At 51.7% G+C, this 12,541-nt stretch overlaps 1 protein-coding gene across 1 annotated transcript in view; it reads right to left on the reverse strand.

The window, feature by feature from the left end:
- The window catches only part of NTN1 (netrin 1), a 188,736-nt gene extending 176,951 nt beyond the window's left edge, over positions 1-11,785 (reverse strand). The window contains exon 1 of the mRNA XM_090291090.1: positions 11,728-11,785. The gene's annotated coding sequence lies outside the window, so the exon portion shown is untranslated. The remainder of the gene's footprint in view (positions 1-11,727) is intronic.
- Positions 11,786-12,541: the final 756 nt, after the last annotated feature.

Genomic DNA, 12,541 nt, shown 5'->3' on the forward strand with positions numbered 1-12,541 from the left:
GCAGCCCGCAACATAAGCTGACGGTAGTCACCAAAACAGGCCAGGACGTTCTGCCCCCGAGCCGGCTGCCCAGCACGCCAGGCAGCAGGTCTGAAACTACACGCCCTGGAGGGCAGCTCAGAGTTGCCAGCTGAGCTCAGGCCAGTGGTCTTCTGGGAGGCAGCGGGGGAGAAAGCTTTCCACTTTCATTGTGGGCACTTCGGCCTAAGCATATCTTCTTGAGTCCTTCCTGGTGAGCAGGACTGTCTCGCCTTGGATCTTGGAGGTCTGAGCCTGTCTACCTCCAGTCAAAGCCAGCTCCCTGTTACTGGTATAGCTGGTCTGATTTCAACTCCAAACAGGAGCCCAGACCAAGGTTCCGCCTCTTCAAATGTTTGAAATCAGCCCTCTGTCATCCCTTAGTTTTATGTCTTCTAGGCTAAATACTCCCAGTCCTTTTAAAGATTTCTCCTAGGACATTGTTTTCTGACTACTCTGCAGACTCCCCCAGGGCCCTCTAATTTGTCAGTGTCCCTTGCTAAAGCGCACTACCTTCTGAGGGGACAAATGAAAAAAACAGATGTCCAAGTGTCGTGAGAGCTTCTCAAAGTGGAGGTTATAAATACACACCCGCAAAGGCATGTCAGGCTCTAAGCAGCAGGATCCATGGTACCAACTGGAGTTCACAACACAACAGCGTGGCTGTTGGGTGAGAAAGCAAATTCCCAGGTGTTTCTGCACGGAATGTGTGGGGAGGGGGAGCCACCCTCCTTGGCACCCAGCCTTACCTGAAGCCCGAGGATCACCCTAGGAAGAGGAGAATGGGGCAGTTTCGAGAAAACTTAGAAGTAGCCAGAACAGAAGGAGGAGAACAGGAGACTCAGGTGTCCTGGAAACGAACAGGCAGGTTCTGGGAAGGAGGGGCAGTGAGCAGGGTCACATGCTTTCAAGGTCAAGATAAGATCTGAAAGGAGTCCTTTGGACTAAACCACAAGGAAATCACGGTGACCTTGCCTAGCAGTGGCAGAGGAGTGATAAGGACAGAAGCCAGACGGCCTAAGGTTAGAGAGTGAATGGGAGGTGAGAAAGTGGAAGAGAGTGAGTGCAGACAACTTCCAATAAGTGTGAAAACAAGTGGTAGGAAGAGGATAGGCTGATACGAAGAATAAGGGTGATAGATAGGGTGCGGTGGGATTGAGGGAAGACTGGGACTTTTATTGTTGTTTATAAGATAAGGCTATTTAAACATGCCTGAATGTTGAGAGGAAGGAGCAGAAGGAGAAAGGTTGAAGACAGATAACACCAGCCTCATAAAATGTGTGGTCAGGTGGTCTGAAAGCTTCTCTGGTTACAATGGAATAGGAAGTGGCACCCCCTGCTGAGAGTGAGGGAGCAGGTGGGAGCTTTGGAGGTTTGAGAACAGGGGAGCAGGCTTGATTGGGTCATTACTGAAAAGAGGATAATGTTTGCGGGCGATAAAGGACCCATTGAAGTTGGTGCCTATGAGAAAGAATGCAAACCAGCAAAGCCACGGGCCTCCCCTCCCCCAGCGGTGCTCGGCGGCCCCCTGTGTAGACCCAGAGAAAGCAGGACAGTTGGGTTAATCTAGAGTGGAGGATTTGTCCCAGGAGGTGGGACAGAAGCACAAGGGGAAGAGGGTGGCTGGGGCGAGGGACCAGAGAGACAAAAGCGAGAAGGGAGTGAAGACAGGTCACAGAAGAGGAAATAGAGACACCAGGGGTCTAGAGCTGTCCTGTTCAACGCGACAGCCCAGCCCGGAAGCACATGTAGCTATTCCAATGTCAGCTTGAATGAATTAAAGTTAAATAAAATTGAAAGCTCAATTCCTCAACTGCCCCTGGTTTGGAGAGCGCCAGGAAAAAACGTTTCTACCACCACAGAAAGTTCTATGGGACGGAGCGACTTCAGGGGATTCGGGAAAACAGAAGAAGAAATGTGGTGGGGGATATGTAATTTAGGTCCCAAACCAGACGTCTGAATTGAGAATTCCAGAGTGGGATACCTCGGTACGGGGGTGGGGTAGTTCTGCTGGCAAGCAGAGGTAAAGGTGACTGGAGGTAAGCAGGGCAAGGTACTCAATGGGCCTTCCACCTGGGTATTACAGACACTCGGGACCCACGTCAGGGCTTGGAGCAGAGACGAAAACTGAACCAGGTGCTGGTGTCTTCAAAGAAAGGGAAGTGACCTAGATCAGAGATTTTCAACTGACATGCCCTGGCACCCCAGTGTGCTGCAAGAATACTTAAAACATGCAACTCCTGAAAGTGGGTGAAGCGATCTGGGGAACAGGGTGAGGGTGCAGGGAAGGGCATACCCCAGAGTTCGGGCACCCCGCCCCCCGTGGCACAGGCTCATTGTGAGGAAAGAGGACAGGAAGCGAGTAAGGGCCCAGGAGAAATGAGATAACGTGAGGGGCCTTGGTGTTGGGAGTGCCTGAGGGTTTTACTTTTTCCATCAAGCGCTGATATAATGCTTCCTCTGGGCCAAGCACTCTTCTAAGGGCTTTGTCGGTCACTGACTCATAACATTCATAACAACCTTGTGAGGTAAGTACTATTATCTCCATTTTACAGAGGAGAAAACCGAGCCACAGAGAAGGAATTTGCTGGAGATGACATCACGGGTAAGTACAGGAGCAGAGATTTGAACTAATGCTCTGGGTCCAGCGTTTGAACTCTTGGCTCCTATAGGCAAGATGAGCTTGGTTGCCATGGCTTTCCAACATAAATGGGGCTCAACCCTCTTGAGACAGGGAGAAGGGAGTCAGGTCCACTCGCAATACGAGCTGTGGCCTGGCTCAACTGTGCTCCTGAGCATGTCCGGTTCAGTTAAAAGGACAGACGTTGAATGATTTGATTTCCAGGACTCCCAATGGAGGCTGGAAATTGTAGCAGCAGAGGCGATCTCAGCATCTGGTCCTTCCCAAAGGGTAGGTGTGGCCTGGATGGACTGCGTTTCTTTTGGAAATGGAAAGAATTTAACTTAAAGCTTGATTCCAATTCACTGCTAACTGACTGTGTGACCCTGAGAAAGTTGCTTGACCGGTCTGAGCATCAGTTTTCTCACCGTGAAATGGGAGTCATCACACCTACCTTATGGGTTTGTTAGGGTGAATACTAAGATGTATCTGAGGTAAGAAGCTGGAACAGAGTAGAGGCTCAATCTGTGACCGTTTAGACAAGTTTTGTGTGTGTGTTTTTTAAAGATTTTATTGATTTATTCTAGAGAGAAGGGAAGGTAGGGAAAAAGAGAGGGAGAGAAACATCAATGTGTGAGAGAAACATCCATCGGCTGCCTCTTGCACGCACCCTAATCCAGGGACCAGGCCTGCAACCCAGGCATGTGCCCTGACCGGGAATCGGACGGGCGGCTTTTCACTTTGTGGGACAACACCCAGCCAACTGAGCCACGCCGGCCAGGGCTGTTTGTTTTTTAACACTCATAATTCTTAGATCAGGCTCTCAGATCCCTCACCCTGGAAGAATTAGGGGCATCCTCTCATTTTAAGGCTTCTAGAGCTCAGCTCACCTAACCAGCTTCCTGGAGATTGCTCAAGGAATCCATCCGAGGTCCCTGGGCAGGATTTCAAGAGACGTGACTGTCCTGGGAGAAGAGGCCAGAACAGTGCGTAGGGGTCCCGGAGATTTATCTGTTTCTTGTGTTGTTTATCTGCATCTTCAGCTCAGGCCTCCCTATTGCAGGCTTCTTGGCTGAGGATTCAGGAATTGGGCATAGAAACCATACAAACCCCAAATCCAGCAAATCCTTTAATCTACCAGAGCTCTTTGAAGGGGTGAAATGCCTGTGGACAAGAGGAACCAGCAGATGCAATTTATTTTCATTTGCAAAAAGCTTTTGACAAGGTCCCACCCTCAAAGCTCTATTAAAATAAAGAAAACGGGCACTGTGGGGGAAGCTTTGTCATGGATGGAAGCCTGGCCTTGGAGGGAGGGCACAAAGGATGCAAATAAAAGGATGGTTCTCTAGGTGGAGAAAATAGTGTGTATGTTGGGGGGGGGGTGCTCTGAGCCCAAAATAGGGGCTCAATTCATTGAAGATTTAGACAAAATGTGAAGGAGGGAGTCTTCTCAGTGAAACCTCAAAAGTTAGAGGGGACACGGGAGTGATACTAAGAGGAGGGGGTGAACTGGAGGATCTCAGAAGGCTGCATGAACGTGCCGTGGAACACAGAAAGGTTTAGTAGAAGGTGATGCATTTGGGGAGAAAGAATTTGAAATACTCTTATAGGATGAAAGGCTATCGGTTAAGGTTGGAAAAGACTAGTTTGGTAATCGAATACCAACTATTTCCTTAAGACTGTTTCTCCACATAGGTGCTATTGGCATTGGGGGTCAGAAAATTCTTCACTGGGCAGAGCCGTCTTGCCCACTACAGGACACTTAGAATCCCTGGCCCTTGTCTGCTGAATGCCAGTAGGTCCCACCCCTACACATACCAGTCACTATTACAGCTGAAAAATGGTTCCTCCTGTTTACACATTCCCCATAGAAGGGCCGAGCCCCATTCTAATTCATTTGAAATGTAGCCTGTTGTGCTAATAAGGCCAAAAGAAAAAGGCCAAATACAGTCTCAGGAAGAGAACTGGAAGTAAAAACTGAAAATAGTATGCATTTAGGATCTTCTAGGAAGTTCTAGGTATCACATCTCAAAATGCTTGTGGAGGTAGAGATGGCCCAGACAGGAGTGCCTTGATTGTGATAAGTGCTGGGAACACAAATAATGCAGAGGAGTGGACTGAGAGCCAGCAGCAAAGGTGGATTTTAGACAAGGTACTGGGTGGGTGGGTGAGGGTGTCTCTCGCAGGGAGCCAGTAGAGCAGAGTTGAGGAAGTGAGCTGCGGGATATTGGAGGGAGGGGCATGTGCATTCCAGACAGAGGAAACAGGAAGTGCAAAGATCCTGAGGCAGAGCTAGCCTTAGATAAGGAAGGGGAAGAAGGCCAGCTTGGTGGGGGCTTGGTGAGCCAGGTGGGGAGTGGCAGGAGGCAAAGACAAAGAGGCAGGTACAGGTCAGGGTATTCAGTGCATTACAGACATTGATCAGTAATTTGAACTCTTCAGGATCCATCCTGGGTACCTCTAAGACCCTGGAGTTGCCTTTCTCCGTAGTTCTTAATATTATATTTTTTTCCTGACAAATCCATGAGCTTCTTGTGGAGAAACTGTGTCTTTCCCTCTGAATCATCAGTGTTTAATGGACAGTCTGGCATAGAATAGAAGTGTACTACAAATTCATTAAAATTGATCAAAGACCACAGAATTATGGACAATAGATGGTAGTGACCAGTTGTTAGGCTGAAAAATACACACACACACCCCAAAATGATAGCCATGTCATAATCCCTGGAACCTATGAATGTTGCCTTATATGACAAAAAAAAAAAAAAAAAACTTTGCAGATGCTATTAAGTTAAGGATCTTGAGACGGGGATACCATCATGGCTTATCTGGACGGGCCCTAAGTGCCATCACTAGTGTCAGTATGAGAGAGGCATAGGGGGACCTGACAAGAGAGAAGAGGAGAAGGCCATGTGAGGACAGAGGCATAGAGTGAGGTGGCCACAAGACGCTAAAGTAAGCAAGGAACTCATTCCCCTCCAGAGCCTGTGGAGGGAGCCTATCCTTTGATTTCAATCGAGTGATAGTGCTTTCAAACTTCTGGCCTCCAAAACAGTGAAAGAATAAATTTCTGTTGTTTAGCCACCCAGTTTGTGGAAATTTGTTAGAGTGGCCACAGGAAGCTAATACACCAACAACCTGGAAACGACAAAATTAAGAGGGTCCCTTGAAAATATTAAAAGGTGAGCTTGGGGTAAATGAAAGGAACAAAAAGAGGAAACACTAACACCCGGGACTTGAAATGTCTGTGAAGTTCCTTTGGGTCTTCTCATGAGCTGTGGCCATGTCTCTCTGTCCTTCACCTCCCACAATGCAGAGTTCAGTGCCCCCGACATAAGCTTGCCAAGTGCTTGCTGTAAATATTAAGTAATTGCAAACCCCCTTTGCTGGAGGACAGGGTTGCTGCACTGATTACGATTCTGAACATAGTCCAGAAGTAAGTCAATAGCCTCCGGAGCATTTGAGAAAAAAAGAGCCACAATATCAAGGATTTTAGTCCATGGGAAAGCCAGAAGTTCTTCACTTAGAAATGTTTGTAAGCTGAGGTCAGACATCTTCTGTTCTTCCAGAGTCACAGAGAACCACAGATTAGGGTCCTTGGGGGCATGGGTGACTGCTGAACATTGTTACACTGAGAAGTGACAGCTGACCATAGAATCTAACCCGGCCACCACCCAGGGACTCAGGACAGGTCCCACCCAGATTCATTACTGTATTAGAGCCCAGTGGAGATAGAGAAGCCTAGAAGGAGGCCCTAGAGAGCATCCATCCAGTGCTCCCCAGTTTACAAGTGAGGAAACTAAGGCAGGGAGGCTGAATAAATTGCCCCCGAGCTGATGTTCCTAACAATGGCTGGGAGTCATCAAAATAGGTTGTGGGTCACCCATTTGACCACACCTAGGGAACACCTACTTCATAGTCAATCCCGCTGACTTAGGTAGAAAAAATATCATGATTTTCATGAAAAGAATGTTTTTAATGAAAAATCATTACATAAAATGTTTCTATGCTTAAAGGAGTAATCTTCTGTTAACTGCCAAAAAAAAAAAAAAAAAAAAAAAAAGCAGCTATGTGAAACAGCTTATTTTCCCCAAATAGTAAAATGAGATATTACTGGTCTGCCCATCACAGAGGGAGAAAACTTAGGAGGTCTTAATTCCAAGAGGTGGTACAAGATGAAAACAGACATGGACCATTGTCTCTACATAGACTGGGTAAGGATGTGAATTATTCAAGCACAATAAGGTATTAAAAGAAAGTAGGATTTGGGGGGAGGGAGTGGACCTTTCCCTCACTGACACTACTAACATCAGGCAAGGACTGCCACCATGCTAGCCCCCGGACTGATGCCAGAAACTAGACATAGGCTGGATGGACATGACCTAACCCTAAAAAGCTACTTCCTAGCCTCTTGCTGGCACCTCGTTTACAGGGACTCCCAGGGAGCCCAGGTTCCTAGCTCTGTTTGCAGAGAGCTCCTTAGGTGGTCAGCAGGACTGCCCGGGACGAAGCCGACTGCTCGGACTGTGCTCCAGCCATACACGCTCTCTGATCTTCACCGCTCTGAGCCAGTGCGCACTGCGGGCTAAGTGACTGTGCCCCTCCCCATCCATATACTGAAGCCCTAATCCCCAACGGTGGGATTCGTGCCCTTCTAAGAAGTGTGACAGGCATAATCTCTCTTTCCACCATGTGAGGACACAGCAAGAAGGCAGCTAACTATCTGAAAACCAGGAAGAGAGCCTTCCCCAGAAACTAAATTGGCCAGCACCTTGGCCTCGGACTTCCCAGCCCCCAGCACTATGAGAAATAAATGTCTGTTGCTCAAGCCACAGAGTCTATGGCATTGTGTTATAGCAGCCTGAAGAAAGACAGTGGGCAAGTCCTTTCACCTCTCTGAGCACCAGTTTTCTTTTCTGAAAAATGTGGATAGTAATATTATCTGTGCCCTTCCTTCCTTCCTTCCTTCCATCTACCCAAGCCCCCCATGGATATCAGGAGTAATGAGTAAGTACTGAGTAAGTAGGTATATTCATAAGGCCCTGAAGGGTCCAAAGCCCTAAGCAAATACAATCTTAATAAAGTTGTATGAAACAAGCAAACCCAGTGCCACTACCATCACCATGGTTACCACAGGGACACCACCTCTTGAGAGAATGACAAGCTGCCCTGGGCAACTGGAGATCATGTACAAGACAGTGACACCTAGGACTGCAGGAAGGCTCGACTTGGTGTTAATAACACTTTACTAATTACTAATTCATAATAAGTCAATGAGCATGAATAATGAGTATTAATAAAAAGTGTTCACTTCAGCTTGGGGTCGGGCAGCTCCCTCAAGAGCGGAGTCTATCGTCGCAGTCATACTCGCGGTCCCGACAACAGCTCACACGTACAGAACACTGACGGTGCTGGCTGCTGGCCTCAGTCCAGGAACTGTTTTGCGGTCTCGGACAGGGGCTTACAGAGGCAATGATGGTAGGAGAGGTGCTGGAAGTGAAAGTGTGAGAAGATTCTCTTCTTAGGGAAAACAGAGGTGAAGTAGGGGTGGGGGATCCAGACTGTAGGCCTCACGACTGGGTGCAACATCTTTGTGGCTCACTATTCCTATACTCAACACCGAGCAAATAGTAGGCAGTCAAAAAATGTTTGCTAAGTGAACAGAGAAGGACTCAGCCAATGCATTCGTATGTAAGGAACAGCGATTTTTTGGGGTCCAGGAGCATATCTGGGCTTGGGTTTAGTGGGTCTAATTTGGTTCTGGATCCATGAACCTTTGTTCCCATCAACTCTTCACCCACATAAAGAAGATTCACAAGGCAGGTCATGTTGGCCTTGCTGCAGAACATGGATGTTCCTTGGCATCATCAAGATCTCATCCTCTACAATACACACACACACACACACACACACACACACACAACCATGTCTCCTGGCTCCAGGGTGGGAGCCAGCCCTGGTCAGTGGGAGCCAAGGACCCTCCCTGAGCACGTGCCCTCACCCTGGATCCAAAAGGGCTCAGGAGGCAACTGCCTTCTGCCCGGGCCTCCTCAGCTAAGATCTGATTTTCTCATCATCTGGATAGTCTCAGCGACTTACAGCAAAGGGATGAACCAGGCTGACCTTTCTGGAGGTTTGTTTAAAGCAGAACAATGTTTGTCTTGTCCAAACACTATGAATTACTCCAGAGAATCCTGCCTAGTTTTACAATCCACAGCCACAAACGGCTTACATAAATAGGGACTTGTCCCCTCCCCTGCCCCCTTGCTGTTCTTAATAGCGTTCCTCCCCCCACCCACTCTTCCAGACCTTTCCTCTATCTCCCCCCACCTTCTTTCCTGTGAGCCCAGCATGGTGAAGGGGCAGGTGTTGGGTATTCTGGGCCACAGCCTATACCTGGGCTATTGCTGGCTCGGATCCCCTGTGGTGGGCTGCCCTGTCCCTGCGGTGGGCAGGCTTCGCCTTTGCTCAGGGGCCCTCCGGGCATACTGTCTGTGTGGGGCCCGTGGTGCACAGTGTTCGGCAGTCAATGTGTATTGTTAAGAGGAGGCCCCTAGCTTTGGGGCTCAATGTCCAGTGAGCCTACTGCCCACTTAGATCATTCCTCATCTGGCAGGGTGCTCCGCTCACCTACAGCTGCTCCCTTAGAGATGGCACATCCAGAGGTATGTCCTATCTAGAAGTAGGCTCCATCCACTACAAACCTCCAATAGGGACAGGAGAGAGTCAGGACTATTCAAGTGGCAGAAAGGAAGCTAGACCTGCAGTCCTGGGAGGGAAGGAGATGCTGGGAAAAGCCCAGTTTGGGCCCCATTTCCCTAAATATAGGGCCTATACCATCTACATCCAAAGCTTTAGGAAGCTTGTTTAAAAGGCAGATTTCTGAGCTCCTCCCCAGGCCTAGAGACTGTTGCCTAGACTCTGAGATTCATGCTGCTGTGAAATCCACTCTAGTTCAAGTTCTCTGACAAGTTGGATGGCATGGCAGGTCTCAGTATCACTATCTGTACAATGGTCTTAGAATCTTTGAAAGGCCCCTTCCAGCTCTTAGAACGTTTCGTTTCCAGGAGAGCTGGGCACCAAAACCCTGGAGCAGCAAAGGTGGGTGGGAGCAGCCTGAGAAAAAGCTCCAAGGAGAGGTGTTGGTGAAGTCTTGGAGAGAAGCCAGGGGCGTGTGTGGCTGGATTGGTGGTTGCGGATGTGAGAGGCGTGTGGGATCCTTCCACTGAGGGCCCTGCACTTGGAGCCAAATGTGATCTCATTTCGTTCTTGCTTTGCAGACAAGGAAAGTGAGACTCAAGGGAGGCGTGGCTTCCACTCAGAAGTTGTCGAGTGGCACGGGATTCGAACCCCTATACACTCTGGACACCCATCTGGCCCTTCCAGGAATGTCTCTTCCAACCAGCTGTTGCCCTTGTCATCCCAGCCTCTTAACCAAGCTGAGTGTCTAGCTTAGAACCACAGTTCCTTCTCTTCCCCGGAAGGGAGGTCCCCACTGCACCCCGCGAGGTGGACACACGGAGAGCCCCTCCCGCAGAAAAATCAGGTGCCTGGAGCTTCACCTTGGATAGAGTCAAGCCGGCCCTGCTCACCCCAAGGCTCCCGTTAGGGCTGCAGCTGCCTCGCACGATGCTGCTTCCCCACAAGGCAAGGGGCGCCCTCAGGGAAAGGCCCGGGTTTCCAGAGCCCGCGCAGACCAGCCTGCAGGCCGTTTGTGTCCAACACTCGGGGCGACCCCGGGTCAAGAAGGGGCCAGAAGATAAAGCCGACGTCACCCTCGGCAGATGCCTCGGGCACACCCTGAGGTCCGGGCAGGAGTGTCGAGTTGGAGGCACGTGGTCACCTCCCCTGCCCTGCCAGCGAAAGAGCTGATAACGCAGGGAACCCGGAATTAAACTGACACCTGGCGAGGGTCAGAACCGCACCAGCGGGCCCCTCTTCTGCGATTCGTGCCGGTGCACTGCATTCCATACAGTTCGGGAGCCCCACTAACCTGCTGTGTGGCCTCCTGCACGCCACGGACCGCACTGGGCCGCGCCGGTCCTCCTCCCCTTTTGCGAACCGCGGGGTTTTGGACGGTTACTCCCCAAGCCCCAGCTCCTAAGTCTGCGCCTTGAATTAGAAGTGCCTCCTTCTAGTTTAGCATTTGATTTTCTAATCAAGCTCTTTGTCCCCTGCGGCCTCAACCCGAGCCCCCTGCCTTCCCGTTTCCCCCTGGCCCCTGCCCGGGTCTCGCTCTCGCCCGACTTTCCCGTCGAAGGCACTCGAGTGAGTGATTCTCGGCAGCCAGGGCCGAGGCCGGCGAGTCCGCGGCGGCGCGGCCGGGGCTGTATGGAAATGGTCAGAGAAGCCGGCGGGCGGGGCGGCGATTTATTCTGGGAGTGACAGCCCCTTTGAGCGCTCAGCGAATGGCATTTTCTGTCTGTGAAAGCCTTTCTTCCCACCTCTGTTCAGATTAGCCCGGGGGATGAATGCGCCCATTATCCAGCCCGGTGACCATTCTGAAACGCCAAATTAATTACTAAGCACTGAATCAGGCGCCGGGGCCGGGGCACTGGGAGGTGTGAAAATAGCGAGCGGCTGGAGATGGGGAAGGCGAGGGGCGCTGCGCGAAGAGGCCAGGCGGGGTGGCCCGGGGCGCGGGCGCGTTGGGGCTAGGGCTGCTTGGCCGGCCGCCGGGCGCGAGCAGCCGGCGTGACCGGGCGCGACCGCGGAGCAAGAAGGCTGCAAAGGTACCGGGGCGGGCAGGAAAGCGCGGAGCCGGGGGGCGGCTCCAGCAGGCTGGGGCTCGCTGGGACAGCGGCCAGAGTGCACCAAGTGCTCGGTGCGCGGGGTTGGGGTTCGAGCGTGCGCCGCGCGTGGGTGTCTTTCCCTGAAGCCCTGCCGGGGAAGGCCGCCCCAGACGACCCCAGCTCTCGGCCACCCGGGCCATCCCCGCCCCGGCACTGCGCCCCTCCAGCTGCCCTCCGAGGCCTTCAAAAAACTTGGGCGCCGCCCTCCAACCGCAGCCCGAGCTAGGGCATGGAAAGCGCGGGCCGCTCCGGGCCGCCCCGACCCAGCCCCGAGTCGGGCGGACTGACGGCACTTACCTCCCGAGGCGCCGGGTGGGAGAAGGAGGCGAGCTCTCGGAGGCTCCTGCTGAAGTGCGCCGGGCGCCGAGGAGCGCGCGCCTTTAAGACTCTTCCCCGAGACTCCGCCAGGTGGTGTCAGGCCGGCCCGGCTCCTGCGGCTCCTCACCCCCGCAGCCACCCTGCTTCTCAGGCCGCCCTGGGCGGAACCCCAACTCCTCGCTCTCACTTCGCGCCCTGCCGCGCCCGCTCCAGCGGAGCTGAGCCAGAAATACAGGAGGACAGGACTGGCATCATATGGGACACACAGATACCCAAGAGAAAACTATCCATCTTTCCTACCCATTCTAGCTTTTCGTTGGCCTTAGGTGGGAGGAATATTTCGGAAGGGGGTGGTGCTGATCCTGGAGGTGGGAGGGGGAGGGGCTGGAGAGGGTTGAGAAGCCTTGTCCAAGGACGTGCGATTATGTCCCCCACTGTCATCATCTCAGGAAGCACATCAAGTCTGTGTCAAACTGGTCCTCTCGCCCTTGATCCAAGATGGCTAGTGACACGCCTCCTCCAATCGCCACTGAAATGACTGAAGCGCTGGAGAACTGTCGCCACGGAAAACTAGGGAAATGTGTCATTCACACTTCTGAAACAAAAAACTTTAAGAGGACCCAAAGGAAGGGTGAAGGACCTCCATAGTCATCAGGCAAGAAGCAGGAGTCGACCAGGGAAGAGCTTAGAGCAACCCCGTTCCTGTGTGCCTCCTCCAAGCTCAGGGTAGGGAGTCCACATGCAGCGGGCCCCTGGGACTCTGCAGAGCGCACCTGCCACAGGGCGTCGCCAG

This window comes from Furipterus horrens, unplaced genomic scaffold, assembly GCF_987537825.1.
Source record: "Furipterus horrens unplaced genomic scaffold, mFurHor1.1.pri manual_scaffold_11, whole genome shotgun sequence".
Lineage (NCBI taxonomy): Eukaryota > Metazoa > Chordata > Mammalia > Chiroptera > Furipteridae > Furipterus > Furipterus horrens.